This window comes from Pelobates fuscus, chromosome 8 (genome assembly GCF_036172605.1).
Source record: "Pelobates fuscus isolate aPelFus1 chromosome 8, aPelFus1.pri, whole genome shotgun sequence".
In the NCBI taxonomy this organism is placed as follows: domain Eukaryota; kingdom Metazoa; phylum Chordata; class Amphibia; order Anura; family Pelobatidae; genus Pelobates; species Pelobates fuscus.
In genome coordinates, this window is record NC_086324.1 from 50,501,339 (window position 1) to 50,528,751 (window position 27,413).

Below are 27,413 nucleotides of genomic sequence, written 5' to 3' on the forward strand. Positions count from 1 at the left end.
AAAACATAACAAAAACAAATCAGTGACCAATATAGCCACCTTTCTTTGCAAGGACACTCAAAAGCCTGCCATCCATGGATTCTGTCAGTGTTTTGATCTGTTCACCATCAACATTGCGTGCAGCAGCAACCACAGCCTTCCAGACACTGTTCAGAGAGGTGTACTGTTTTCCCTCCTTGTAAATCTCACATTTGATGATGGACCACAGGTTCTCAATGGGGTTCAGATCAGGTGAACAAGGAGGCCATGTCATTAGATTTTCTTCTTTTATACCCTTTCTTGCCAGCCACGCTGTGGAGTACTTGGACGCGTGTGATGGAGCATTGTCCTGCATGAAAATCATGTTTTTCTTGAAGGATGCAGACTTCTTCCTGTACCACTGCTTGAAGAAGGTGTCTTCCAGAAACTGGGAGTTGAGCTTGACTCCATCCTCAACCCGAAAAGGCCCCACAAGCTCATCTTTGATGATACCAGCCCAAACCAGTACTCCACCTCCACCTTGCTGGCATCTGAGTCGGACTGGAGCTCTCTGCCCTTTACCAATCCATCCATCTGGCCCATCAAGACTCACTCTCATTTCATCAGTCCATAAAACCTTAGAAAAATCAGTCTTGAGATATTTCTTGGCCCAGTCTTGACGTTTCAGCTTGTGTGTCTTGTTCAGTGGTGGTCGTCTTTCAGCCTTTCTTACCTTGGCCATGTCTCTGAGTATTGCACACCTTGTGCTTTTGGGCACTCCAGTGATGTTGCAGCTCTGAAATATGGCCAAACTGGTGGCAAGTGGCATCTTGGCAGCTGCACGCTTGACTTTTCTCAGTTCATGGGCAGTTATTTTGCGCCTTGGTTTCTCCACACGCTTCTTGCGACCCTGTTGACTATTTTGAATGAAACGCTTGATTGTTCGATGATCACGCTTCAGAAGCTTTGCAATTTTAAGAGTGCTGCATCCCTCTGCAAGATATCTCACTATTTTTGACTTTCTGAGCCTGTCAAGTCCTTCTTTTGACCCATTTTGCCAAAGGAAAGGAAGTTGCCTAATAATTATGCACACCTGATATAGGGTGTTGATGTCATTAGACCACACCCCTTCTCATTACAGAGATGCACATCACCTAATATGCTTAATTGGTAGTAGGCTTTCGAGCCTATACAGCTTGGAGTAAGACAACATGCATAAAGAGGATGATGTGGTCAAAATACTCATTTGCCTAATAATTCTGCACACAGTGTATATATATATATATACGTATGAGAAGAACCCAAAGCAATAAAAGTGACAGCATTGTGTGACATGGATGAATATCACAAAGCTCCAAAGCAATTAGTTTTGTTTTTGTATGTAATGTGTCGGTGTAAATGCAGTGTGCGTCCTTAAAGCGGCACTGTCATGCCGAATCCCGTTTTTTTTTTAACCCCCCTCCCGCCTCCACTACATCCAATCGACCCCCTAGTCACCCCCAAATGCCCCTAAGCCCCCCACATTACCTCTTTTAATTCTTTATCTTCTGCCCCGATCTATATTCAGGGCGCCGCCATCTTTGTGTGGGTAGGTGAAGTCCCTGTGGGACACGTCATCTACCCACACTACACAGACTGTGAGATTCCCGCACATGCCCAGTGAAACACCTGGACATGCGAACGGGAATTTCATCTATTCATTCATTCATCAGACAGACGAATGAATGAATAGAAAAAATCAGACGAACAAACTAACACTGTGTATCAGTGTTAGTTTGTTCGTTCAGTTTATTACAAGGAGGGAGCTACCGGCGTGCAGCTCCCTCCTTGTAATATGTAACTATAGAAGTGGCAGGGAGCAGTGCTCCTCGCCACTTCTTAGCCCCCCATGTCCCCCCGTCACTCTATGGGGGTCAATATGACCCCCATAATAGCACAAGGGAGATTAAAATCTCCCCAATACCCCTACTCGCTATACCGCGAGTAGGGGCATGTCCACTAAACAGTGAGCAGCCTGTGGCTGCTCACTGTAAAAACAAAAACAAAATGGTAATAAGGGGGGGACCTTCTGTCCTCCCCCCCGGCCCCCACCCCTGAGCGGTGGGTGGGGGCCCTAATAAAACAATAAGGGGGGGGGGACCTATTGTCCTCCCCCCCTGGCCCCCACCCCTGCGCGTGAACTTTCCCACGCTGTGTAAAATGACACAGAGCACTGTGATTGGATGGTTTGAAATCCATCCAATCACAGTGCTCTGTGTCATTTTACAAGCGTGGGAAAGTTCTTTGGAATTTTCCCACGCTTGTAAAATGACACAGAGCACTGTGATTGGATGGTTTGAAAACCATCCAATCACAGTGATCTGTCATTTTACACAGCGTGGGAAAGTTCTTTTGAATTTTCCCACGCTGTGTAAAATGACACAGAGCACTCTGATTGGCTTAAACCAACCAATCATTGTGTTCTAAGCCTAATTGCAGGGCGGGGCAAGGCTTTATAAGCCGTGACCCGCCCTGCGGAGCTCAGTACGCGGCGTGCCCTCCATGGGTGAAGATGGATTAATTTTTGTTTGCGCTCATTTTTTTTTTTTTTTTTTTTTAAAGTGCGACGGGTTTATGGATTTTTATTTGGCCTTTTGGGGGGCTGAAGTAAGAAGAATTTAGAAAAAAGAAGACGTCAAATGGCAAGTTTAATTTTTTTTTTTTTACAGGTTAGTTATTTTATTCCCCCCTCACTATTTTTAGGGTGAGGGGGGTAGGTAGGGGATAGAATGTTTTGGGTGGGGGGTGACTAGGGGCTTGGGACCCCTAGTCACCTTGACGGGGGGGGGGGTCATTTAGGGCCCCCACCCACCGCGCAGGGGTGGGGGCTAGGGGGGGAGGACAGTAGGTCCCCCCCCTTATTGTTTTATTAGGGCCCCCACCCACCGCTAAGGGGTGGGGGCCGGGGGGGAGGACAGTAGGTCCCCCCCCCCTTATTGTTTTTATTAGGGCCCCCACCCACCGCGCAGGGGTGGGGGCCAGGGGGGGAGGACAATAGGTCCCCCCCTTATTGTTTTATTAGGGCCCCCACCCACCACTCAGGGGTGGGGGCCGGGGGGGAGGACAGTAGGTCCCCCCCTTATTGTTTTATTAGGGCCCCCACCCACCGCGCATGGGTGGGGGCCAGGGGGGAGGACAATAGGTCCCCCCCTTATTGTTTTATTAGGGCCCCCACCCACCGCTCAGGGGTGGGGGCCGGGGGGGAGGACAGTAGGTCCCCCCCCCTTATTGTTTTATTAGGGCCCCCACCCACCGCGCAGGGGTGGGGGCCGGGGGGGAGGACAGTAGGTCCCCCCCTTATTGTTTTATTAGGGCCCCCACCCACCACTCAGGGGTGGGGGCCAGGGGGGAGGACAGTAGGTCCCCCCCCTTATTGTTTTATTAGGGCCCCCACCCACCGCGCATGGGTGGGGGCCAGGGGGGAGGACAATAGGTCCTCCCCCCTTATTGTTTTATGAGGGCCCCCACCCACCGCTCAGGGGTGGGGGCCGGGGGGGAGGTCAGTAGGTCCCCCCCCCTTATTGTTTTATTAGGGCCCCCACCCACCGCGCAGGGGTGGGGGCCGGGGGGGAGGACAGTAGGTCCCCCCCTTATTGTTTTATTAGGGCCCCCACCCACCGCGCAGGGGTGGGGGCCAGGAGGGAAGACAGTAGGTCCCCCCCCCCCAATCTTTAACCCCCGCGCAGGGGAGGGGGGGTGTTTATTAGTTTTTTTTTTGTTTTTTGTTTTTTACAGTGAGCAGCCACAGGCTGCTCACTGCTTACTAGACATGCCCCTACTCGCGGTATAGCGAGTAGGGGCATATTATTTACTAATACTAAGTAATCTTTACTTAGTATTAGTAAAGTTGGCTGAAAGACCAATTCAGGTATTTTAGCCTTTTAGTAGATAGCTCCCTGATACCGTGGGAATTAGAGAGTTATCTACTAAGCGGCTGCAAGATGCAGCCGCGGCAATGAATAGGATCGGAGTTTCATTCATTAGAATGAAATTCCGATACAAACAAAGTACCAAATTGCATCCTAACACCAATGGAGAAACAGTGCTCATTCTGTTAGGATGCAATTCGGCAGTTTTGCCGGCGTTCTGTCTAAGTGACAGGACGTTCGGCAATACTGACAGGAAGCATTGTGGGAACAGGGAGGAAAGCTAGGGATCATGGGAAAATTGCTCTGACCAGCGGAAATGAAGCACACTTTGCTCCTCCGCTGGTCAGAGCTGGTCAAGTGGAGGAATCCCATAAGACAAAGAGTCCCTACTTTGTCTTATGGTTTTAAAGAAAACTAAAGAAGACAGGAAGAAAAGAAGAACAGATCCTGAGAGAGGGGGAGAAGAGGAAGAGATTGAGGAAAGGTAAGTTCGGCATGACAGTGCCGCTTTAACTTTTTTAGTAGATCTTTTGCATTGCAATTATTAGTCGCCCTCCTCTTTTGACTTTGGTGCCTCCACATATGTAATTTCTAATCTAGAGACTCCACTGATTCTAAGAATCGGGGGTATTAAAGAGAGAGCAGCTGGTGGAATAACTGTGCTGTGGGTGATATAAGATAAGGTGAAACTGTCATGACATTCTTCCCTCTTGCAATCAATCGAACGTGTCCTTATACAGCTGTGAAATGTTAAGGCTAAAGATTGTTTAAATGTGTTGGGAGTTTATAATAAACAGACCACATACCAACTGTAAAATGTTAGAAACTCTGAGAGCTGAAGAAAATGAATTGATTTTATTACTTTGCAGATAGTCATCATGACCTCTTTCAAAGTCACTGCTAAAAAAAAAAAAAAAAAAAAACACGTATCAAAACTAACTTTGCATTAACCATGCTTACTGACAAACTAAAGTATTTACATTAAACAAAACATACCACAGTGAATTGGCTGGATTAGAATACATTTAGGCATGTGACATTTAAAAATAAAAATAAAAAATGAGTTCTTTAACCCCTAACCAAGACCCTTGGTGTAATAAATATATAATATTTGGGAACAGATCTGGGAAAAATAGCCAACGCAGGATACTATGCCCTCAATTAATAGGAAAACAAATTAGAAAAAAAATAACTACAGCAATAAAATCTTATACACTCTATACATTTCACAAGTACGTGTAATTTAAAATGTAAACAATTCTTAAACAGTTTATCTTTAAGTGCTCTGTAGCACATTTTTGTGTTTCATATGGTATTTGAAGAATTTTTTGTTTTGAATTATTTTACCCTTGGAATGAAAATAAATATATTGAGCGGGATAATAAAATAAATGAGAAAAGTGTGTTCTAGTACCACTTTTATGTAATGTAGTAGTTTGTACTTCTTGTGTTCATGTAAGACCTGATGTGGGTTCAAGTCGCTGACATTCAGGGTGTTATTTACATGGCTGTTAAATGTATTTATTAAAGGGATTCTCCAGTGCCAGGAAAACACATTTGTTTTCCTGGCACTGCAGGACCCTGTAGTGCCCCTCTCCCTCCCACCCCCCATCCCCAGCATCACCGAAATGCTTTCCTATGGGGATTTCGGTGATGCTGGAGGTCCTCACATAGCGTGAGGGCGTCCAGCGTTGCTTAAAACACTTTTCGTGTTCTATGAACACGGAAGTCCCTCTAGTGGCTGTCTGATAGACAGCCACTATAGGAGGACTTAACCCTGCAAGGTAAATATTGCAGTTTATGAAAACTGCAATAATTACACTTGCATGGTTAAAGGCAGTGGGAGTTGGCACCCAGACTACTCCAATGGGCAGAAGTGGTCTGGGTGCTTGGAGTATCTCTTTAACTGGACATTACAGGCAAAAAAAGGTCTACAAAAACATATATTTATATTTTAAAACTGCATATGTATGTGCATATTTCTGCTGGTAATGTATTGGGTTTGGATTTCTGAGTGTAGTGAGTGAGCTGTGTAAATGCATGCACGGCTACAAATGTTAGAACTGACTAGGAGGTTTAAGGTTTGGAAGGGGTTAATGTTAGTTAGATTACAGAGGGCATTTATTGGTATAAGAGGGCTAAAAACTTGGGAGGGGTTATAGGTGTGATATAAAGCGAGTTTAGTTATAAGATGGTATGAAATTTAGTATTTGGCTACAAATTTGGTTGGGTGTGGTTAGTGGACTTCGTTTTGGTCCAAACCGCAGAGGGAACATCCTTGACTCCAAAATAATATTCTGCATCTTTGTTTCACCCAATAAAAATAGTAAAAAAAACTGTTAAAAACATGCAAGATTCGACTTGAGCGCTCATGCCTATATAAAGTGAATTGCATCGTTTAAACATCAGTGAGTTTAAACAATAACCACCATTCTTGAGTCAGTTTATGGGAAAGAATGAGAATAACAGAAAACTGGCAGTATTAACCTTGTCACGGTGCCCATTTCTATGTCATCTTGACATGCACAGGCTGGCGTTCAAGACATTGCCCTCTGATTCATACCTGCAATGTAAGAATCTTTGTCCTAAACAAATACAACAATCCTTTACCCAAAAGATAGGATCTGTCATGGGAAATGGCGCAAAGTAATAATGCCGGAAGGATTGTTAAAATGTCAAAGTCAGTTAGAGATACTGAGCCAACAGTTGCGAGAAAACATATGACCGATGGCCTAAAATAAACTGTAAACTTAGCCATGAGAGGTAAAATCCCAAAACAGAGAAGTTATAAATATAGAACTCTAGAAGTAAACCGTAACTTCACGCAATGCCAATTATGGCACTATTTAACATAGATAACAAAAGTCTGTTAATTCCTTGCACGTGCACCGTTTTCTTATTCTTTTTATAGCCCAAGTTCTCCTTGCTCAGAAACTGTGACTGTCTGTATGATTTGGAAAATAACACAGTGTGACTTCTACAAGCTGTGTATTTATACTGCGTTTCAAGAGATTCCCTGGACTGCAAGGAAGGAAAGCATGACTGCTGCCCAAGGAAGGGTTGGATCAATGGGGAAACAATGTTGCAAAGTGGAGGTACAGATAAAAAGGGAGTCTGGGGTGGGCACTTACCCCTTCAAAGGAAGGAGTGTAGCGATAGTAGCTCTGTCCCTCCCTCTCTCCCTCCATTTGATATTGCAATGTGCGTTTGTCTTGTTGTTTATTTTTGTTTTGTCACAGCGGGACACCTGGCCAACGCATGTGAAGGCAAGTGCCAATTCGGTTTGGGGAGTCGCAGCCTGCTTGGGCTGAATGCAGGTTGCTTAAGACTCTGGGAACAGAAAGTGATGTCTGTCTGGTGGAATACTTACCCCCATCAGCTGACAGGTGGAAGGTAATGCTGGTTCAAACGTTCAATAAAGCTGTAGCCATTGCCCTTATCCATTATACTGGTGTTTGTGTATTTATTGGGCAGCGGGAAGGTTTACATGGGTCAGCAGTAATGTGTATAATGTGATACAAAGAAAAGTGGATCACAAAAAACAAACTCTTCCCAAACACTGACAAATTACACAAATTACACAATTCCCACCTATCCATCAAAACAAATTCAAATAGCACACTGATCACAGTCCACTCTTTCAAATACTTGGGTATGTTGTTAGACCCCAATCTATCTTTTGGCCTCCAGATAGAAAAACTTGCATCTAAACTTTATCCCAAACTAGGTGCCTTTACAGAAACAAATCCTGCCTAAGCCCCACATTAAAGGAAAAGATTGCACAGCAAATGCTGATGCCAATCATTGATGATGGGGATGTAGTATATGCATCTGCATCGCAATCCCACATTAATAAACTAAATAGATTGTATAACTCGTTCTGCCAATTTGTGCTACAGTGTAATTACAGGACCCACCATTGTGACATGCTAAAATAACTAAACTGGCTTTCGCTGGAATCCGGACGTACCCTTCATCTTTCCAGCCTTGTGTTTAAGAGCTTTTCTGGGAAGCTCCCATCTACCTGAGCAGAATGCTCTCCCTGACTGTTCCCACCTTCTATAACCTCCGATCCAGTACCAACACTTTATTTAGTCTACCTCAATACAAAAAGAAAGCAGCTCGATACTCCTTTTCCTACAGAGCACCACAATTATGGAACAACCTCCCACATACTTTCAAATCTTGCCCAAGTCTAAAATCCTTTAAGAGATCCCTCTCTACATATCTCAAAACAGAATGCACCTGTCATGGTTCATTATATGTTTCTTACCTGTTCTATGTTAAATTTTGTATATATTGTGTATTAATATTGTTTTTGTATTTTATTGTACCCTAATGTATCAATGCAATGTTTTGTGGACCCAGGACATACTTGAAAACGAGAGAAATCTCAATGTATCTTTCCTGGCAAAATATTTTATGAATAAATAAATAATACAAGGGCAGGGTTATTCACTAGTGAGAATTGCCGGGAATTCTAAATGCATTTAACATTTTAGATCAGAATAGGCAAACTGGAAGCCTCCCTTTGTTGATGCATAGCTGATTCCCGATATTGTGTACATATAATCTGGAAACATCCCTTTCTTAATGCATAGCTGGACCCCGATATTGTGTATATATAAACTGGAAGAATAGCTGGGATGGAAAAGGTTTCCAGTTCAGCTACTTTGGCCTTAAATTTTAAATTCACATTAAATTCTGGCAATTCTCACATAGTAAATCAACCTGTATAGTGTGCGGCTGCCATGACCGTATCTATCCTTAAAGGAAAACTATAGTCACCTAACTTACTTTAGCTAAATAAAGCAGTTTTAGTGTATAGATCATTCCCCTGCAATTTCACTGCTCAATTCACTGTCATTTATGAGTTAAATGACTTTGTTTCTGTTTATGCAGCCCTAGCCACACCTCCCCTGGCTATGATTGACAGAGCCTGCATGAAAAAAAACTGGTTTCACTTTCAAACAGATGTAATTTACCTTAAATAATTGTATATCAATCTCTAAATTGAACTTTAATCACATACAGGAGTCTTTTGCAGGGTCTAGCAAGCTATTAACATAGCAGGGGATAAGAACATTTTAATTAAACAGAACTTGCTATAAAGAAAGCCTAAATAGGGCTCTCTTTACAGGAAGTGTTTATGGAAGGCTGTGCAAGTCACATGCAGGGGAGGTGTGACTAGGGTTCATAAACAAAGGGATTTAACTCCTAAATGGCAGAGGACTGAGCAGTGAGACTGCAGGGGCATGTTCTATACACCAAAACTGCTTCATTAAGCTAAAGTTGTTCAGGTGACTATAGTGTCCCTTTAAATATTGATAAGTTTGATTCTTTTCAGACCAAGACGTCTTTCAGCCTCTGTGTTTGTATATATTTTATTTATAAAAAGTACGCTGTAATGTTAGAAATACAAATCTGAACGGTCCTACAGGAAAATCCAAGGAGACCTGCCTCAAACCTCCTGGAGAGGAATGGAAGCGGCACTACAGCGCCCACAAGCTGACCCACTGCACAAAAGCACTTCCCAGACGCTGCACTTACAACTCAGGCAGATACCCCAGACCTGGCTGTGAACTGTCACGGGGACTGGCACCACTCAGTAATGATACACAGCACAGTCCGACCGCACAACTAGTGGTTAATACCTCTGAACTGTCTTTTCATTTATATTTTACTCATTTTGTTTTTGGTTTGCGCCCACAGGTTTCCTTTTACTGCAAAAAGCTATGCATATCGCATAAACAAGACCCACCTACCTAGCACACAATCCTTCAGACTGTAACAGAAGTTTAGAAAAGCTAGAGTTGTACAATATGACCTGTTTACATCCCAGGCCTGAAGTGCTAATCCTGTGAATTCACATTACATCCACTGAGATCAAGGTTGCAACATTTTCCTAGGATTTTTGCAAACAGATCTGGAGATCTTGATTCCATAATTGTAGATTTGCTGACTTAACTCCCTGCAGAAATTGTGTGCTAGCCGTGAACTACACCCCCACCCATATGCGTGCTATGTTACATCTTATTCCTTTGAATCCATATCTCAAAGTCACTCCTATACCTAGGGTGTGCGAGAGGGAAGTCCTTACCCTATAGTCAATACACAAGTTGCGAATAAAACCCTATATTCTAGATGTCACCTAATAACATAAAGCTTGTAGCCTACTATCTACAATTACGCATGTTACAGTATGTAACCTAGCTATGTCTTAACAAGCATAGTGGATATAAAGTACAGCTTAGAGCAAACATGATCCCTATCTGTCTTAATGCCCTACTGCGATATACTCTGTCGCAGAGATAGCGAGAACCACAAAAAGATTAGCCAAACCAAAGGCGCAGTGTTATTGAATATGATGGTTATTCTAAAGTTATTATATTAAAAAAAATTGTGCCGTTTAACCTAATGCTCCTATTGTTACACGTGAAAATACGCTCGAGTATTGCTCTTGGGGCACCACGAGCTTGTCTGTCATTGTTTCAAGGCACAACAAAAATAAAGAATTTAAAAATAAATAAATAATAATAATAAAATAATGCGAGATATTCATATGTACAGTGATTAGCCACAACACTAAAACCACTGACAGGTGAAGTGAATAACATTGATTATATCATTACAATACCACCTGTCGAGGGGTAGGACATATAAGGCAGTAAGTGAACAGTCAGTTCTTGAATTTCATGTGTTGGAAGCAGGAAAAATGGACAAACAAAAATATCTCAGTGACTTTGGCAAGGGCCAAATAGTGATGGCTAGACGACTGGGTCAGAGCTTTTCCAAAACGGCAAGTCTTGTGAGGTGTCCCCAGTTTGCAGTAGTTAGTACCCACCAACAGTGGTGCAAGTAAGGATAACCCATGAACTGGCATCTGGGTAATGGGTGTCAAAGTCTCTTATATGCATGTGGAGAGCGAAAGCTGACCCAATCACACAGAAGAGCCATTGTAGCTCAAATTGCTGAATAAATGAATGCTGGCCACGATAGAAAGATGTCAGAACTCACAGTGCATCTTTGTTTGCTACATATGGAGCTGCGTAATCGCAAACCGGTCAGAGAGATTACACCTGTCAACCACCGAAAGTGCCTTCAGCAGGATAGGAGAAGGCAGAAGGCAGGTCGCTTTCGTGTGGCTGTCACTTTGACATGTACCATATACCTAGAGACCACATACACCCTTCATGGCATTGGCGTTCCCTGATGGCAGTGGCTTCTTTCAGCAGAATAATGCACCCTGCCACACTGCAAAAATTGTCCAGGAATGGTTTGAAGAACATGACAAAGAGTTCAAAGTGTTGCATTGGCCTGTAAATTCCCCAGATCTCAATCCGATTGAGAATTTGTGGGATGTGCTGGAACAACAAACCCGATCCATGGGTGCTGCTCGTGTCTTGGTGCCCGATACCACAGGACATGTTCAAAGGTCTTGTGGCGACCATGCCTCGACACATCTGAGCTGTTTTTGCAGCACGAGGGGGACCTACACAAAATTAGGCAGGTGGTTTCAACGTTGTTTTATTCAGTGTATTTAGAAGTAGAAAGATAAATCAGTCTATGTAAAAATAGACGCAAGGTTTCTTTAATGCAGCGTGGATACAACAAGTGTTTTATTCCCTGTTTCTTAGCTGGTTCAGAAAGAAGCAATACTGATTGAACGTCCTGAGTTTATAGATTTCCTTTCACCCCTCATCCTTCACTTGGTTTAATGACAAAGAAGGCCATTAATATTTGAGAGCCACAAGAACATGTATGCAAAATTGGAATGTATGTGTTTTTTCCCCTGTATTCCCTGAGGCCAACTGCTGCAAGATTAACTCTTTCATTTATTATACAAGTAACAAGTTCTTGGAAGGCGTCCTATCCTTGGATACTCACACTGCATACAATACAATTCATGCCAAGGTCCAAAAGCTCGCAGACAGGGCTGAAATATTACACTATACTTTGTTTTATTGTATAGTTTATATTACATGTCTATTTCATAGGAATATATTTCTTAAAAGCACATAGAAGACCTTGTTCGGTTTGTGTACTGAATAAATAGGTACAAGTGATAAGGTGCATGTGTGTTAAATAAGAATTGAATATTAAAAATATTTTATACGCATTATTAAAAGCTTCCACTCTGCAACACGCACCAAAAGGTAACAAAAATTTAACTATAAACTATGTAGAGGACGCTTAACCCCTTTAGAGCCGCGGATGTACTAGGTACGTCCGAGAAAAACGGTCTTTACAGACCGCGGACGTACCTAGTACGTCCACTGCAAATATTTGTGCTGCAAGCGATTGTGATCGCTTTCAGATGCTCTAAGGGCATTGCAGCAATGCCTAGATGTCGAGGCATCCTGCAATACCTCTCCTGACTGCCGGACCACCGAGTGATCGCTGCATTACACCACGTGGCGTCTGACAGTGTAGCAGAGCATCGGAAGCCATTGGGCAGGCTTCCGATGCTCTGTCTGTGTGCGGAGTGCCTTTAAGGGGTTGAGGCACTCAGTGAAGACCAAAAATGGGACCAAGAGTTAGAGTGTTTGAAGTTAGAAGTTGGCAAAAATCATTAACCAAAATGCATAACAACTCACAGATTATCCCACTGGAAAACATCCAGAAAATATTTTACCCGCTGGTACCTAAAGAATATCCAAGTTAAACCCATCAGCTTCCATCTTGTGCTGAAGAAACTGCAGAATGCCAGGTATGATGATCTTCATCTGGTTGTTTGGTCTGCTTATCACACAACTGTGGTTCAACATCTCCTTTCTGAAAACCACAACAACTACACAACTTCTGTTTACCCCAGAAGCTAATTGGTAAACCTTGACTTACTGATGAGCACTTAGAATGATGTCTGTGACTTCCAACAACCCAAACATAACATACAGGGATATAATTTCTAATTAGTGGAGTAACAGCTGCTTGATCCAAGGAGACATCTGACTGCTATTTTGGGGTCAAGAAGGAATTTTTTCCTAGTTTGTGGCAAAATTGGAAGCGCTTCAGACTAGGTTTTTTTGCCTTCTTTTGGATCAACAGCAACAACATATGTGAGGAAGGCTGAACTTGATGGACGCAAGTCTCTTTTCAGTTATGTAACTATGAAACTATGTAAATAAAACCAAACATAGATAAATCAGCAAGACAGGAACAACTACCAAAGTTCTTACTTGAGATATGCAAATTTTGAAGAATAAGCACCATTGTGTTCCCCAATATCTAATGATGTATATTATTAAAGCTTTGAAACTAAGTATTGTTGCAATAGTTGTAAAATACATTCATTTGTGCTTAAAGATGAAAAAGAAAATACGTATGTGATTAGTTATTCCCTTTTGACAATAAAACACGTCAATTATAAAGTAAAAACAAACTTGAGAAATACCTTTATTAAAATATATAAATTATTAATTACACCTTGTAAGTGAATGAGGAAGAGTATCTGCCTATGTCTTCACATTACTGTCATGTTGACTCATTGTGATTGCAGTTAAAGTCTGCCACAATGAAAGGAACAGAGGGCTGCCGTCTTATGGCCCCTCAGATAGTTAGATATATGAAACTGCTGTTTACTTAAAGGGATGCTCCAACCATCATATCCACTGCCGGGTGAAGTGCCTGCCCCCTCCCATTGCAAACAGTCAAACAATTATTTTAAAAAAAATCCCAGCTGATGAGTTCGTCCAGATATGGTTTAAAAGGAATTTGTTTTAGATAAACCATCCAACACTAATTTTTGCACAAGTCTAAATTATAGAGTAGTCATTAAAACACCATACTTTATGTTTTAAAAAGACAATGGTTTGACTTATAAAAAAAAAAATGCAATGTAACATTTAATAGAGAAATGAACTCAAAACGCATTTATGTTTGAGAACTGCAATGAGTAACTCATTAAGCTGTAAATGGAAACTAATATATTTTAGTTGAGATGACTAGGCCTCACTTTTTCACTTTTTATATTCTATCCAACATGGGGTGAACTCCTTTTTTTTTTATAAGTAGCCATTTGTATAATGAAACCTGATCTCCTTTAGTTTAAACGTTTACTCCAACCAACATAGGTGGTCAGTGATTTGACGTGGTCATGGTGGTAGGAGTCAGTATGTGCAGGGTTTCTGATTCAAAAGCTGCACACACTGAGTCATTTTTAATTGTGTGCTGGGGGCTAGTTGCACTGTTCTGGGATGCCTAATATCCATTATGTGCATATTTTGCCTTTACTGTCAGTGCACAGCCTTCCCCACCCACCTCCACCCGCTACTTTAAAAAAATAAAAATTACCCCTCCCACACTCCCTAGAGCTCAGATTGAGAAGCCTGTGATTGGACTGTGCAATCAGGGCCGGTGCAAGGATTTTTGACTACACAGGCGAAGATGAATTTTGCCACCCCCCTCCCCATCGAAAAAAAATGTATCTTCACCTGTGTGTCTTTTACCCCCCTTTTGACTAACTTACCCCCTTTAGTGTTTTATATCCCATTGTGTATGTCTTGCCCCCCCTTTTGACTAACTTACCCCCTTTAGTGTTTTATATCCCATTGTGTATGTCTTGCCCCCCCTTTTATCCTGTGTGTCCCCTTTGCTGTATTTTATCTCTCCTGTGTCTCTTACAACCCTCCTTGTGTATTTTTTACTTCCCCCAGCCCCTTTGCTTTTCTCTTTCTCCCCCCAGCCCTTTTGTGTGTCTTTCGTCCCCCTGCCCTTTTGTGTGGCTCTTTCTCCCCAACATATTTGTGTGTATTTTTTATCCCAGTACCTTTGTGCATCTCTTTCTCCCCCTAGCCCCTTTGTGCTTCGTTCTCCCCCACAGCCCCTCTGTGCTTCGTTCTCCCCCACAGTCCCTCTGTGCATCTTTCCCCCAGCCCCTCACCCTTCTGCGCGACTCTTTATCCCCCCAGCCCCTTTGTGTTTGTCCCCCCTCAACCCCACTGTACGTTTCTTTGTGCCACCCAGCCCTCCTGTGTCTTTTTATATTCTCACGTACCTTTTATTGCCCCCCCTCCCCTCCTGTACCTTTTATTGTCCCTCCTGTACCTTTTTTTGTCTCACCTCCTCCCCTCCTGACCCTTTCATAGTTGTCCTTTCCCTCCTGTGTCTTTCAATGCCCCAGTGCTTTTTAATGTCCCTCCTCCCGTCCCATTTATTGTCCCCCCTTCTTTTTCTGTACCTTTCATTGTCCCCCCTCCTGTATCTTTCATAATCCCCCTAATGTTCCTTTTACTGTCTCAACTCATGAACCTTTCATAGTCTCCCCTCCCTACCTGTGCCTTTTCTTGTACCCCATCCTGTACCTTTTCTTGTCTTCCCTCTTGAGCCTGTCATAGTCCCCCCCTCCTGTACCTTTTATTGTACCCCTACCCTCCTATACCCTTTCCTCCCTCCTGTCCTGTATCTTTTATTGTCCCCCTCCCCTCTTGTACCTTTTATTGTTGTCTCCTGTATCTTTTATTGTCCCCCACCCCCCTATTCTGCCTTCTATTATTGTTCCCCCTCCTGTACCTTTTATTGTCTTCCCTCTTGAACCTTTCATAGTCCCCCCCTTCCTGTACCTTTTATTGTACCCTTACACTCCTGTTCCTTTTATTGTCCCCCCTCCTATCATGCCTCTTTTATTGCCCCCCCCCTTTCTGTACCTTTTATTGTCTCCTTCCTCTCCCCTCCGCACCTCCATCCATGTGACTGAGCTGGAGGTCCGCGGCGAAGGATCCGGTTTCCTGTTCTGGTCTGACAGGAAGCAGTTCGTTGTATTTCCTGTCAGACCGGGTAAGTAGCGTTCCGCCCGCTCAGCCACGCACCGCAGTGACAGACAGGAGGGGAGCGATGCAAATGGCGCCGTCCTCCTTCTGTTCACCGGAGATCGCGCCCCCTGGACCCGCGCGCCCTAAGGTGGCCGCCTGGGCCGCCTTAGGGTAGCACCGGCCCTGTGTGCAATTCCCCTGTGATGTCAGAGGGGGCGTGGAACTCAGCACTTCCAGATAAGCAAAATGCTTTATTTTGCAGGTTATTCAAACAGGTGGGGGGGCCTAGTCTGCGTTTTACACAGAATAGGTCCTCCATCAAAATATTTGGAGTAACCCTTTAACTCTGTCAGAATTACTGACTAAAGTATGAATTGTCAGAAATTTACAGAGTTATTTACTAAAGTGAGAATTTCAAATGTAAGGTCAAAATAGCCGAACCTAGAAATATTCTCTAAATCAGCTATTCTTTCAGTTTGGCTAATCTGGCCTTAAAGCTTAAATTCCCTTTTAATTCTCACTTTAGCTTTGTAATTAACCGTTTATAAGTGAATTCTGACTTAATTTAAAATTTTAGACACAGCAGCCAAAATAGAAAAAATAAATGATGGTATTATTTTGACTGTCTTGGTCTGAAATATTAAATTCACTTCGGATACTCGATGCCTGATAATCAGGGGCACCTTATATAACAAACAAAAAATATGCCTTTTACACACACACGTATATTCAATAAACATGAAATTGTAACGAGTAACATTGTAACATGTTAAATTTACTAAGGAATAGAGCTTTAATAGTATTTTCAAATCTAATAATTTCCCATTTGACGACAACTCACGGTTTAGTGAATAACTCCCCAGCTTAGTCCTCTTAGATAGCACAAAGATCTACAATAACATAATATTATGTCTCACCCTCTCCACCAGTGCCTAAGGGGTTAACCAGAGAGAGGATAAACTGTAAAGCATTTGATGATTGTACTAGGCTGTATCATATAATCAATGCCTACAGTCAGGTGTGTCCTTTATTCTGGACTTTAAGTGATCAATCGAATGGCTGGATGCTGATGCACTCAGCACAAACTCAGCATTCTACAGCCTTCATTAAAAGTTCCCCATCACAGGAGAGAATGAGGACAGTGAAGAGAAGATTGATTTATATTGAGTGTATAGATTTCTGTCCACGTTTAGCCCTCTGGTCAGACTCCATCACAGGTCATTTAACGCTCAAAGTCATTATCTGCGGGCCGGCCGTTTGGATGGATGTATAAAGTTAGTTGGTTACTAGAGCAAGATTAACTCGTTCGGTGCAGAATTCTCTCTCTTTCGTCGAGGGAATTATTCACTAAACACTAAGCTTTTGCCTATAAGTAACCAAATGCTAACATCAGATAAATGTTAGCATTGTTAGCTATGTTTTCTGTTTAGCTACTCTGGCCTTAGATTTGAAACTCACTTTGAATTCGCCTTGAATCGTCACTTTAATGACTTATCCTGATTGTGAATTTAGATAGTAGATGCATTAGTGCAGAGGGAAGTATAACACAATCCTAAAATCATGCAAACTGTAGTAGAGACCTTGGTGTAGTTTTGTGTTTGTTTTTGTTATATTTTAAAGCATGCCTCCCAATGGTCCCTATTCAGGATGGACAGTCCTTATTTGGATCCAAATCCCCCTGCCCCTCTATTCTATTGTATTAACTCTTTTTTCTATGCGCTCCATATTGTTGATGTGTCTGAGTGTGTAACAGAGCTTCACAGCAATAATACTCACAGTAATGTGTCATTAAACTACAATAAATGTGTTTATTCTGTGTTATTAGTCTGTGATATTTTATCTCATTAAATTGTTATTAGTATTAGTATATTTTATATCCAAGACCGTAACTTGTCTGGGTGGCTAGTTGGGGACAGGATAAAAATTCAAGATTTATACAGTACTTCTGGGATCAGTAGATTTTCGTACCTTCAGTAAAAACTTGGATTATCGAATAAAGATTACTTTACTTATTTAAGAATATATGTCTTTCTTCATAAAACATCTATAATTAGAGACTCACACTTTGACAAGGTCCTCTTTGGGGAGACCAATAATAAACCTTCAATAATTAGAAGAGGCTTGGACACACTAAATCAGGAAGTTAAACTCAATACTGTCATTAAATGGGAAATCAATCTTGATAAATCCTTTTCTTGTCCAAATTGGTTAAATTCATTTGAATTAATAAGGAAAATGATTCATTGTATAAATTTACAAGAAACATTTCTTAAACTCATTCATAGATGGTACATGGTCCCCACGAAAGTACGCAAATTTCAAACAAATTCCACCAACGTACGTTGAAGATGTAATAGCGAACCTGGCTCACTTAAACATATTTGGTGGGACTGTATTGACTTGGGCACTCTCAAATTGGGAGTATCTAAACTCTTTGCTGATTTAAAATTGAATATTACTCTGTCCCCAGAAAGATTCTTATTCCATTTAGACTTGCCAAAAATGGCTAAACCATCTTTATATCTAACCATCCATGTTTTAATGGCCGTTAAACTTTGTATCGCTAGGAAGTGGAGACAGATTGAACCTCCCTCCTTAGCAGAGATTAAAGCTCAAATCCAATATCAGGGTCTAATGGAAAAGGTGGCTTATTTTAAAGAAAATAACATTGTTACCTATAATAAGATATGGATAAATTGGTTTGATTACTATAAAGAATAGATTGCCTATCTCAAGTAAATAAAACCCTTGAATAGCTACATTTACATGGTAAAATGCTAATAATATTATCCCGAAAATGGTTCTAGGCTGAATTAATATTATTAAAGAAGCGATATTGGTATCGTCCATTCTTTTTGTTCTCCATGGACGCCCTTACGTTTTTATGTTATATGTGCTAATAATGTTATATTTTGTGTACTATATACTCTTCTGTTGATTTATTTTGGATAAGTAGTTTAACTCAAGATTATGTTAACTTCTCAGATACTAGTACTTAATGACTATTCATTTAAGAAATGAATGGAATCATTAAATTTATTACATTGGCTTGTTAAAAAAAAATTAAAATATATATATATATATATATATATATATATATATATATATATATATATATATAAAAAACAAAACAACCCAAGACATATACAAACAGAATCACACTCAAATTGGTTTTTGATGGCTTTGTTTGTTTGAAAATGTATGCACACCAACATTCTATTGTGGTGAGCAATGTCCACAGTGGGGCCCTTTTTGAGGTTCTGCACATTTTTGGCAATCCTGTGGGACAGTCTCTTTCTTGTTGAGGTGCTCCGATGGACCCTTGTGGTGCTGCAGTGTAGTGTTTGTGTTCAAGATTAAAGAGGAGAAGAAAGAAAGAACAAAAAGAAAAACAATTGTTATTACTAGGTCAACTAAAAATACTCAGAACAGCCCCACCCCTGGTCACACCACCAATTGGACCCATAAAATTAAAGTGTCCCTCTTTGTCAGTTTGAAATGTTGGTATGTACGTATAATGTACGTGTATGTATCCCTCAGTGGGATATATACTAGTTCATGAACACAATAAATATACAGTGGAACCTTGGAACTGGAACGCTCCCTTACTCGAACAATTCGGTAATCAAACATAAAATTTTTAAAAAAATATGTCTTGGTACCTGAACAAAACTCGGTATTAGAACAAAATCACACTGCATTAACTTTGTTGGTACTGCATTATAACCTCAGTGATATGACACATTGGCCTCCTAGCAGTAGACAAAGTGAGCTCCATTCTGTCAGCGAACAGAGCTCCATTCTGTCAGCGAACAGAGCTCCATTCTGTCAGCGAACAGAGCTCCATTCTGTCCGCGAACAGAGCTGACAGGTAAAGTGAAGTTACATTACCATTTCATTTCCATTGTGTTTATTGTATTTCTGTATGGTTTTATGCATGTAAGGTATTATTAAACTGTAATATTTGTGTTAAAATGCTGCCATTTAGGGGGTCTGGAACAAATTAATCTAATTTACATTCATTCTTATGGAAAATTTTGATTCGGTTTTCGAACAAATAGGTTCTCAAACAGCCTTCTGGAACGGATTAAGTTCGACTTCCGAGGTTCGACTGTATTTATTCCTTACTTTTTGTGATATTTAAAATGTAATTCATAATTTGCATTGATGCAATTTAGACATCTATATTATTTGTTTATTAATATCAATAGATGGGATACAGTGAGCATACATTGATGTAAATAAATATATATACAGTTTGTGTGTGTGTATATTTATATATACATACACACACACACACACACACACACACGTGTCTATCTTTGTGACAAATTCATGTACGCAACATATATTTTCTCTTTATTCTTTTTCAGTTTTACAGCAGCTCAAGAAACACCTTAGGCTAACCCTGATCCAAGAGAGGTTTAACTTTCCATTGCACCATCTGAGCTGTGTTATTATTGTATCACATAAGAATGGAATTAATGCACACTACAGCTGAAATATAGTGAGCCGCTACATGGTAAATGAAAGGCAGTTCAAGATGTGCACATACACATTTCCAGCATGTGTTAGAACTGACAGTACTCTAAATTCCAGTGTAGTTTTACAAAAGACTCTCCAATTAAATGTTATCCTAAGGTACTATGAAATAGAATCTGGTTTTATAGGACTAGGGAAACATCTTGCATTGGCAGTAAATCTTGTTAGCTGTTAATCTGCCTTCATAAACTGAAAGTTATCGTGTAACTGAATGCACAATTAAAAACAAAATAGCTGTAATGTGATTTTAGCCATATGCGTTGTACATATTACACCCGATAGTGAGATTTTATTTATATAAGGTCTCCATATTAGCCCCTATAGAGTGATATGCAGGGTTATACACTAAATTGAGCATTCAGAGTGAATTTCAAGTTTAAGGCCAAAGTATCCAAACTGTTCGTGCTGTGTAGCCTCTCCATACAACTTTAAATATATATATAATGTTCAGCAAAATGTACCTATATCTAGGAGAGGCATACAGATTCTGTCTCTGTAGAAAACACTGAAAACCTGGATTGATAAATAAATACCTTTATTCAAGTAAAATAAGCATACGGCCAGGATATACAAGGGGATATAAAGACTATCACCGACACATTTTGTGCCTCACTGGACACTCACATTCATGCACAAAATCCATCTTGGTTTTAGCCACCCTCCAATTTGCCACCCTTTTTTGGCAGGAGAGTGACTTTCCTGGAGTGTAGCGTGGAATAGACTGAACCAGTGCTGTGGCCTATTCCATTAACACGCGACTTCATTTGTGTGCTGCAAGGAAATTACATCACATTTTCCCAGCGTTGCTCTACACTACTGAAAGGAAGACTCAGGTAAGGGGTCTAGATCTGCAGTAATGTATAACCATGCATTATAATGTATAATTATATCACACCACCAGACATAGGACTACACGACCCCATGCGAACCCCAGTGCATGACAGGGCCCCATATCTTGGTACCGGCTGTACCTCCCTGGTGGCAACCCCCCTACTAAACATTATAGAATAAAACCGATCATGACACAAATGTGTTTGTGGAATTAGGTAGTGCTACATGCGGTTTATTGCCATGCATACAGTAAGGGTTACACTGAATGTAAACTATATGCAGTCATTTCATCTAAGGGTCTTAGAACTTGATACTTGCTACTGTATTTAGATTATTTACAGTACATAGAATGGGAAATGCTTACATGGCAACCAAAGTTTTAAAAATTTCAACATTTTCTAAAAAAAGTGACGTACTTGCAACAATTCTCAAGTCACTAGCACCATGCATTCTGGGACTGCATTCTAGAACAGAGACCCGGGAATACATCATGTATGTAATAGATACTAGTTAATGATGACAGTTTATTATTCATTTTTTTATGATTTAAATATTATTTTCAAATATAATATTTTCTGATAGTTATGTAATTTAAAAATTGTTTAAATGTTAAAAACGCGGGCAGATGGGATATGGTAATATGTTGTACATATGTAACTATCTTTGTATTTAACATATACTAGTTTATGAATTCAATTAATTAGTGTATATGTTCTACTATTCCTAATAAAGCATGTGTCATTTAGACTTACATTTATGTTTATTAATATGCTGACTATAGGAGGCACGGGTTATTAGATATGAATTATATATATATTTATTATCCTTCAGTGTAATAGATACTAGTTTATAAATACATTTAGATTTATTTTTTGTTGTTTTTCTATTTTAACAGCTACATGAGCCTTTAACAGCATCAATACGATCATAGTTACAACTTTCCAATATTTTTTGACAACACGTTTGGCATTATAAGGTCGCCAAAAACGTCTTGTAGCTTAGGTTATGTGGTTGAGGTTATGTGTTCACACTAACTCAGGACAGGATTTATCATCACTTCATTTGAGCTATTTTTGAACCACTGACAACGCTTTTCAACAAATGAGCAATTAGTCACAAAATTAACAAACTTAACAATCATTGTGCACTAGAGAAAACAAAACGCTAAATATCATTGCCTCAAATAAAGCACAAATTAGCTGTGACACTAATATCATTTATGCAAAATTGATAAAACAGCAAATTCAATTTATCTATAATACCTCAAATTTGGCGTTGGGCATTCTTAAAGATATACTCCAACACCTTCTAACTAAACTTTTTTTTAATTTTTTTTTTAACATGTAGAATGCCCCATTGGACATAATTAAAGGGCCCCTCTTACATTTTTTAAAATCACAAATAACTAAGCTTAATAAATAAGGGGGTGTGGAGTGGACAGGGGGATGAAAAAACACAAAGCGAAAAAGTCAGAGGACATACAAGCTTCACCATGCAGGCGCCCTCCCAGCCCTGCCTGCAAAGGTAGAAGTTAATTACATCTTTAACCACTGCTCATTGACGCCAATTTTGCACAGAATGAACATTAACATAAATAAGTTACGTGTACCAGGGTCTGCTGACCAGGGCCGGACTGGCCCACCGGGATACCGGGAAATTTGCCGGAGGGCCGGGCAGACACCTGGGTCTGCTGGAGGCTGCTGGGGGAGGTCTGCTGGAGGCTGCTGGGGGAGGTCTGCTGGCGGCCGCTGGGGGAGGTCTGCTGGAGGCTGCTGGGGCACCCGTGCTGGCGGCCGCTGGTGAGCTCTTCTGGCGGCCACTGGCTGGGGGAGCTGCGCTGGCTCTGCTCCCCAGCGTGCAGCTTAATGAGACTGGGGCAGGAATATGACGTCATATTCCGGCCCCCGGTCTCATTCAGCAGCGTGCAAGGGCGGGAGAGCAGAGCCAGCGCAACTCCCCCAGCCAGAGGCTGCCAGCAGACCTCCCCCAGCGGCCGCCAGCAGACCTCCCCCAGCGGGCGCCAGCAGACCTCCCCCAACGGCCGCCAGCACGGGTGCCCAAGCAGCCTCCAGCACAGACAGCCACTGCAAGACCCCCTGGCAGGTAGGAGTTATGTGTATCAGTGTGAGTTTGTCTGTCTGTTATGGTGTCTGTCTGTCTGTCTGTGTCATGGTGTCTGTCTGTATGGTGTGTGTGTGTGTCTGTCTGTGTCATGGTGTGTGTGTCTGTCTGTCTGTGCCATGGTGTCTGTATGGTGTGTGTGTGTCTGTATGTCTGTGTCATGGTGTGTCTGTCCGTCATGGTGTGTGTGTCTGTGTCATGGGGTGTGTGTCTGTGTCATGGTGTGTGTGTCATGGTATATGTGTGTCTGTCTGTCTGTCATGGTGTCTGTCTGTATGGTGTGTGTGTTTGTGTGTGTGTCCGTTTGTCATGGTGTGTGTGTCTGTCTGTCATGGGGTGTGTGTGTGTCTGTCTGTGTCATGGTGTGTGTGTGTGTGTCTGTCTGTCTGTGTCATGGTGTGTCTGTCCGTCATGGTGTGTCTGTCTGTGTCATGATGTGTGTCATGGTGTGTGTGTCATGGTATATATGTGTGTGTCTGTCTGTCTGTGCCATGGTGTCTGTCTGTATGGTGTGTGTGTGTGTGTCTGTCTGTCTGTCTGTGTCATGGTGTGTGTGTGTCTGTCTGTGTCATGGTGTGTGTGTCATGGTATATGCGTGCTTGTCTGTCTGTCATGGTGTCTGTCTGTATGGTGTGTGTGTGTCTGTCTGTCATGGTGTGTGTGTGTGTGTGTGTGTGTGTGTCTGTCTGTCATGGGGTGTGTGTGTGTCTGTCTGTGTCCTGGTGTGTGTTTGTCCGTCTGTGTCATGGTGTGTCTGTCCGTCATGGTGTGTGTGTCATGGTATATATGTGTGTGTCTGTCTTTCTGTGCCATGGTGTCGGTCTGTATGGTGTGTGTGTGTGTGTCTGTCTGTGTCATGGTGTGTGTATCTGTCTGTCTGTGCCATGGTGTCTGTCTGTATGGTGTGTGTGTGTGTGTCTGTCTGTGTCATGGTGTGTGTGTGTGTGTCTGTCTGTGTCATGGTGTTTCTGTCCGTCATGGTGTGTCTGTCCGTCATGGTGTGTGTGTCTGTGTCATGGGGTGTGTGTCTGTCTGTGTCATGGTGTGTGTGTCTGTCTGTCTGTGCCATGGTGTCTGTATGGTGTGTGTGTGTGTCTGTATGTCTGTGTCATGGTGTGTGTGTGTCTGTCTGTGTCATGGTGTGTCTGTCCGTCATGGTATGTGTGTCTGTGTCATGGGGTGTGTGTCTGCGTCATGGTGTGTTTCATGGTATATGTGTGTCTGTCTGTCTGTCATGGTGTCTGTCTGTATGGTGTGTGTGTTTGTGTGTGTGTCTGTCTGTCTGTCATGGTGTGTGTGTGTCTGTCTGTCATGGGGTGTGTGTGTGTCTGTCTGTGCCATGGTGTTTGTCTGTATGGTGTGTGTGTGTGTGTGTGTCTGTGTCATGGTGTGTGTGTCTGTCTATCTGTGCCATGGTGCCTGTCTGTATGGTGTGTGTGTCTGTCTGTCTGTCTGCCTGTGTCATGTTGTGTGTGTGTGTGTCTGTCTGTGTCATGGTTTGTCTGTCCGTCATGGTGTGTCTGTCCGTCATGGTGTGTGTGTCTGTCTGTGTCATGGTGTGTGTGTCATGGTATATGCGTGTCTGTCTGTCTGTCATGGTGTCTGTCTGTATGGTGTGTGTGTGTGTGTCTGTCTGTCATGGTGTGTGTGTGTGTGTGTGTGTGTGTCTGTCATGGGGTGTGTGTGTGTCTGTCTGTGTCCTGGTGTGTGTTTGTCTGTCTGTGTCATGGTGTGTCTGTCCGTCATGGTGTGTCTGTCTGTGTCATGGTGTGTGTCATGGTGTGTGTGTCATGGTATATATGTGTGTGTCTGTCTTTCTGTGCCACGGTGTCTGTCTGTATGGTGTGTATGTCTGTCTGTCTGTGTCATAGTGTGTGTGTCTGTCTGTGCCATGGTGTCTGTCTGTATGGTGTGTGTGTGTCTGTCTGTCTGTCTGTGTCATGGTGTGTGTGTGTCTGTCTGTGTCATGGTGTGTCTGTCCGTCATGGTGTGTGTGTCTGTGTCATGGGGTGTGTGTCTGTCTGTGTCATGGTGTGTGTGTCATGGCATATGTGTGTCAGTCTGTCTGTCATGGTGTCTGTCTGTATGGTGTGTGTGTGTGTCTGTATGTCATGGTGTGTGTGTGTGTGTGTGTCTGTCTGTCATGGGGTGTGTGTGTGTGTCTGTCTGTGTCATGCTGTGTGTGTGTCTGTCTGTGTCATGGTGTGTCTGTCCATCATGGTGTGTCTGTCTGTGTCATGGTGTGTGTGTCATGGTATATATGTGTGTCTGTCTGTGTCATGGTGTGTGTGTCATGGTATATATGTGTGTGTCTGTCTGTGTCATGGTATGTGTGTGGGTATGTCTGTGTCATGGTCTGTCTGTGTCATGGTCTGTCATGGTGTGTGTGTGTCTGTCATGGGGTGTGTATCTGTCATGGTATATGTGTGTTTCTGTGTCTGTCATGGTGTATATGTGTGTTTAAAAATAGTGTTTTTGCTCACCTTTTTTTCCCCACGCAGCGTGCTGGTCTCCCCTCGACTGGCCCTACCTCTATGGCTGAGATCATCAAGGTTGATGATCTCAGCCAATCCAATGCTTTGCCATTGGATTGGCTGCAAAACGTTACACCAATCAGCATCTCCTCATAGAGATGCCTTGAATCAATGTATCTCTATGGGGAACGTTCAGCACCTACAGAGTGTGGAGGCCCTGAATGTAGGTGCACTGACACAGGAAGCACCTCTAGTGACCGTCTGAGTGAATGTCACTAGCGGTGTCACTTTGAAGCAATGTAAACACTGCCTTTTCTCCAAAAAGTCAGTGTTTACGTTGAAAAGCCTGTAGGGACATGCATATATATATTACTCAATCATCTGTCATGGCAAGACATTGCCTTACATATTACACGTGACAATATATGGCGCAGTGACTTATGGGGCTGGCATAATTTTTTTTTCCAGTGCTGCTTTGTATCCCCAGTCCGGCCCTGCTGCTGACCCCAAATTACAGATGTCTCTGTATGTACAGCGTTCCAGGCAGAAATTCTGCACATGCATATTCCCGGCTCCATGACCACCGCTCTGTCAGGGTACCTGAAGTCTCTACCTCCGAGAGAGGTAGAGACTTAGACGTCTATCCGTCCGGACGGGCTGTTTCCTCTGTTCCTCGCGGTCCACCCGGTCACGTAAACGCCGGCCGCGAGGGAGTCACTTCCTTTTGTAGCAGGACGTCCGGAAACCGACGCCATGACGCCAGCCCGGAACGACCTGTCACTCAATCCTTTAGAGACTAATCAGATCTCGTCGGAGGCGTGTCTATCCCTCCGAGCCAGGGTATTTAAACTTGCTTCTCCCATTTGCTCATTGCCCTGTCGTGGTTCTAGCCTGTCTAGTCACACAGTGCACTGGTGTTTTCTGTTATCCCTTTGGTTCCGACCCGGCTTGTTTGACTTACTCTGTTTACCTCTGTTATCCTTGACCCAGCTTGTTCCTCGCTTACCTGTCCTCTCGTTCCCTCGACCTCGGCTTGTCTCTGACCATTCTCTATACTCTCCGTACGTTAGTCCGGCCATTCTAAGGTCCGGTATACGTATCCTGTACCTGTTTGTACTCTGCGTGTTGGATCCCTGTCCCGATCCTGACATTACGACAGGGCCAATGGATCCTGCAAGTACAAACAGTCAGCTTGGTCCTTCTGATCCTAGGTTCGAAGCCATGGAACACAGAATGGATCAGATGGCGCTAGCACTACAGGCGTTATTGTCTCGTGCTAATAACTCGCCAGAGGAGACGCGTACTACTTCTATTTCTCCTGTGAGCTCAGGCCTAGAGGTAGCCACTGTAGGTGCCTCTTCCCGTATTACACCACCAGTACGTTATGGTGGCTCACCTGAGAAGTGTCGTGGTTTCCTTAACCAGATCAGTATCCACTTTGAATTGCAACCTCGCTCCTATCCTACAGATAGGGCAAAGGTTGGATTTATTATCACCTTACTCATTGAGAAAGCTCTGAGATGGGCCAACCCACTATGGGAGAACGATAACCCGTTAGTATATAATTATAATGCCTTTGTAGCTGCCTTTAGAAGAACTTTTGACCCCCCTGGTAGAAAGGTCAATGCAGCCAGATTACTGTTGCGCCTGAGACAGGAGAACCGAACTCTCGTGGATTATGCACTAGAGTTCAGGTCTCTGGCGTCAGAAGTTAAGTGGAATGAGCAGGCTTATATAGATGTATTTTTGAACGGGCTATCAGACGTAATCCTTGATGAGGTTGCTACTAGAGAACTCCCTGAAAATTTGGAGGATTTAATTTCGTTCATT